Raw genomic sequence first — 5,146 nt, 5'->3', positions numbered from 1 at the left:
TGATTAAAAAAGGTAAGTGAAAGCCAGAAAGAAACCCAAGCAGGTAAGAAGGTGAAGTATAAAGCAGCAAGAGCAGAGGGATTAGCAAAGTAGAGTAATAACTAGTCTCAGAGTCCAGTCTCCACCATGTTTCTTGGGGAGCAGCCAGAGACAGTGGTCAGATCCTGTCCCATGCTCAGTGGACTCCAAGTGGAGACCACACTGCTGTTCATGGGAAGAGCTCAGCCTCTAGGATGAAAGCCAAAGTGCAGAATAATAGAGCGACTGGGAAACGCCTTCAGAGTTTCCTCAAAAGCATTGTCACTTAGCAAGGAATAATACACCTACAGCCATCCCTGAAAGTCTCCCTTCTGAAGCCTACACTTCATGGACACAGGCAAGGTGCTTCACATGGTCTTACAGAAACCCTTTCCTGGACAGTTAATACATTATTGGAGGAGAACACTTGAGGTGCCATGAATCATGGAGGCAGTGTATTGTCTAGCCAGAGGTATGATGCTGCCTTGCTGTAAGGGAGGTCCAGGTCTGTGTCCTGCTCAGCATAGCAGTTATGCTGGCTGTTATCTGAAGAGCAGTTCCCGAGTGGTACGGGCACAGCTTACTGCCAGACCTTGGTCCAGCTTTAGTCTGTTTTGCTCAGGAGGGGCCGACTACCCTGTATCCTGACACCATATTTTATATCCTGCAGCTGCTGGTTTGTTCTCATTGAGGTTGTTTTCTTTTGGATTTTCCCCTGCAGGACCATCATAAATGTTGAACAAGTGGTCAAGCACCCTATTTTCTTCTGTCATTATGTCCTGGAAAGGGCCATTTCACCTTACTAATCACAGTGGCAGTCTGTGATGTCATTTGAGCTAATGTCTGATTCTTTGTTTCTTTTCACGGCACATCTCTCCAGATCTGTATTATAATCGTGTATACCTTTCAATTAATAAACCTCCCTTTTACATTGGGCATTGGCTTTTTTTCAGTGTCACAGACCAGACATTTTAATGGCAGTCCACGTGTTATGGCTGCTGGTCAGGGGAGGATGAAGAGAGAAATATATCTGTCCTGCCTGCAACACACAGCCTCCCCTCCCAATTACAGCTGATAACCATTGATAACTACTGTAATATGCAGCATGTTCAGTCCCTCCCACCTCCAGAGTGTGGAACCCATTGCCCATGGCTGCTGAACAGCCCTTCACCTTTCCCCAGACCTGCAAGAGTGCTGCCTCTGCCCCTTTGGCATAAAAGTAGGGGTTTATGTATGGACATCATGGAGTGACTCTGCATCATGCTTAGCAGAGGAGAGAGTGAGGAAAGGGGCAGGTTTCAGTCCAGGCCACATGAGTGCCTGGTCCCAGATCCTGCATCTGTCCCTGCCAGGCCCTCCAGTCCACCAGACTGGCCAGAGTTTGTCAAAAAGGGTGACGAACTTGGATTATGATGCCCTGCCCCAGCCACCAGCAAAATGCCTCCCTGTTTTCCTGCATCTCTTGTCATCCCCCACTTCATTATGCTCGGGGTCATGGTATTTTCTGCAAACACAAATGCTCTTGGGCTGCAGCAGGCCAGAGTCAATGGATGGGTGGGAAGAACACTACTGGAGCCCTGGAAGAGGGGACAGAGGGACATGGCTGGAGACAAGGGGGCAGAGCAGCATCGGGAGGGCTCAGGAAAGAAATACAGATGCATCTCCTCTTACCCAGGAGCAACAACCATGCCGGCAGCCCTCATTCACTCCCACCAGGCTCCCATGGCCATGGCCAGGCTCACCAGGCGTTGGGGTCAGTTCTGCTGCAGCCCACCGGTGGTGGGATCCAGCCCCATTCCAGCTTATTCACAGTGAACCAGGGGCTGACCATCCACCATGCAGAAGTGGGGAGAAAAAGATGGATTTGTCATAGAGTGGGGGGGGAAAAAAGGACCTGCCATGAAAAGATATGAACAAGAATTTAAGTGAAGATGCAGACTGTTCGAGTGCTGAGGATTAGTATGTGTTTTGAAAGAATCCATTTCACCAGGCAATTTTCTAAAGTTGTGTGTGGGCTTGCATTTTTTTCCAATTAAAATTAATCATCATGTCAACAAAGAATAACCCTCTTCTCAAAGCAGTTGTTCACTGCAAAAGGGACTAAATAATTTGAGTCAGTGGGATCTGTGCTTCTGAGTTACTCAGGTCTGGCTCTACAACAAACCAGATGTCTGAGTCTCCACAGGCAGCAGAGTACCCATATATTCATAGGATCATCGGCCACGTATGAGTTTTAGAATTGCACGGGGCTGGCCATCCAGGATATGCATGATATTGATGTTATAAAAAGCCATTTCATTAAGTTTCGTAGATGAGGAATTTGTGGGGCATGAAATTGCTTTGGGTAGGGTGCATATTTCCATGCTAAGTTCGAAAATTAAAACTTCACTGGCAGTAGGAGGGAAGCAATAAAGACTGTGAATTTTGTTTTCCTGACACACCCCAAACTGTAGCGACCGACTCAATTTATATGAGCATCAGACTAGACTCAGGCAAGAGAAATCAATAGTTACAACAACAATATTGAAAAGGAGAGCAGGCTGACTGGATGTGGATACGGGATGTGCATCTTTCTGGAGGATTTGAAGCCAGTTAAGCCAAGGCTTCAGCATCCCACATGGAACTCATAAAAATCCCCCTCAGGTCTGGCCAAATGTTATTCTGTTCAGTCAAACATAATTTTCTGGGAAGAAGCAAGGTCCTGGAAAAAAAAAAAATCTGCATTGTTATCATTCTTTTGGAACCTTGTTTTCCTCTTAGGCCAAACCTGAAATATTAAAACATCAAGAACATATTTCCCACTGCAGACCTCTCCTCTGAATGCTAAAAATTTACTGTTTGTTACCTGATTTTACCCTGTGACTCAAACAGTTAATTGCTGGTTGCAGTCAGATGTAATAAACATCCCATGCTCATACTCTTCCTCCAGATTTTTACATGTAGACCATATTATCCCTGGCTCCCGCTCCCACAAGAAACAGCAGCATTGTTTAAAACGTGTTGCAACACCTTCCAGATTTCTGGAACCCGGGTGTCTTGTTTCAGCTATACGTTTTGTGCCATCCATCTGAAACTGAAGCAAGTATTATTAATTGCTGACTAAGCAAAACAGGGACCGAATGTCATTTCTTCCTTTGTAATCTGATAATCCTGAGGTGTCGTATCATTCAATCCCAGAGATCTGGGGAGTGTTCTAGGTCTCAGAAGGTCAGAATTACTTTAATTTTGGCAAGGCGCACAGGCTTAGCAAACTCTGTTTCCCCAGGTGTGAGAAAATCAGGCTTACTGGCCCAAGAGTTGCTCTGAGCTACCATACTGCTGCCTCCTTGAAGGCACTGATGTTGATTTACTGTGCTCAGTATTTCATATCTCAGTTTAAAAAAACTAGTAGAGAATGGAGACAGATATAAGTATCTACTGAAACTGTTGTTCAGGTTCTTGGACTAAGTCAGAAATGCTGTGAGAAATCGGAAATTCAAAACTTCACTACTGTTGTCTGCCAGTGCCCTTGTGCCTGCTCTGTAGCTTCTGGATCTCTTATGGGTCTGTGCATGACTCTGTTAGAAGCACATTAAAAGCTATTCAGAAATGCAGGTTCTTATGAATAAAAAACAGATAACAGAGTATAATCAAATAAGAATGTCTTTGACTAAAATGCCCTGCCAATCTTACTTCCCTTTTTTTCAAATCCTTCTTTGTAGAGTTTATTTGTGCCATGGGAATTGCTTTGCTGATCGCGTGGAGTTCACACTGAAGTATCTGCTAAAGACTGATGTCATGGCCTAGTTAAAAAGAAGAGGATTTATAATGACCACACTTGTTCTGGAAACTGAACATAAGCTTTTTTGCTGTAGATGATGAGTCTCATCCACAATGTGGGCAGCAGAATCTAGAGAAAAACCCAAATAGATCTCCCCAGAAAGATGACCTCTGGTGTAGCAGTGTTCTCTTGCTTAGGCTCCTCAATTATTTACTCAGGATTCTTGCTAGACAAAGGAGTCCTTGATCCAGGGAATTTGGTTGCTCCATCTTTTGGCTCAAATCCTCTGTGATCCCTGCAGTGTCACAAGTAATAGTGCTAAGCTGTTAAACAATGGCACAGCAAGACCCCAGCTGTATGACTTCTTTTCTTTTCCAGGTCTTGTTACCTATTTGTTGATATTCAGGTTTCCTCCTCACCATCTGCCCTCTGTCCAATATGAAGTGTGAGTGATGACCAACCAATTAACTGATCAGAAAATATCAAAAATGTGCCAGAGGAGCCTTTGGTCAAGAAATGATGATGTGTCAAAATGCTCTGAGGTAACAACTCAGCCTTATTCTCTGATCATTTCTTTGTTGAGTTAATCTGTTATCTACCTGGTGGGAAGTTAGGGAGGTAGGGCTCTCTCTGCAGTCAAATGACCCCCACCATCTGATTCATCAGAGGTGGCATAGAAGCATGGTCACATCTCTGGCACCACTGGTTGTGAAATGCGTAGAATCAGAGAAGGGCTTCCTGAGGTACATCACTCATGTACATTTTAATTATTTATTCAGAGTAACAATGAAAAGTTTTCTCAATTTTTTTTCAAATGGAGAAACAGCTTGTGTCAGCTGTAGCTCAACAGCAGGAGAAAGCTTCTTTCTGTTCAACCTCCTAAAGGGTCACATTTTGAGGATCAAGAAAAAAGCAAGGCATTACATTGAATACAGGACTTACAAGGGTCCTTCAAGGAAACTTCTTACTCTTCCCCTTTCTGATCCTCTTGCAAGCTCAGCACGCTGATCTCCTCACGCCTTTTGATCCTGCCCTGGAGTCCTCTGTTCCCCCTTCCTGCCACACCAGTGTTCCTGCTGGGCAGACAAGGACCTCCCTTAAGAACATGATATCAGCAGGGGTCCTGGACCCCATGTTGTCACACTGTGTTTATAATCTGACAGCTGGAAGATTTAAAAAGTCTTATTTGAGAGTAAAGGGAGGATAAATATGAACAAGGCAGGCAGAGGTGGGCGGGACAAAAATCACCGTATTGCCTATTGTCAGGGCTCTGCACATATGCTACTAAAGTGCTAACCTTGCACATTTTTTTTAGTCTCTCACTCTTTGGATCCATGCTCATGGGGAGGTGAAGGCTGGGTTATTACT

Source organism: Tyto alba, unplaced genomic scaffold, assembly GCF_018691265.1.
Source record: "Tyto alba isolate M040663 unplaced genomic scaffold, T.alba_DEE_v4.0 Super-Scaffold_21, whole genome shotgun sequence".
Taxonomy (NCBI): Eukaryota; Metazoa; Chordata; class Aves; order Strigiformes; family Tytonidae; genus Tyto; species Tyto alba.
This window is presented reverse-complemented; position numbering follows the sequence as displayed.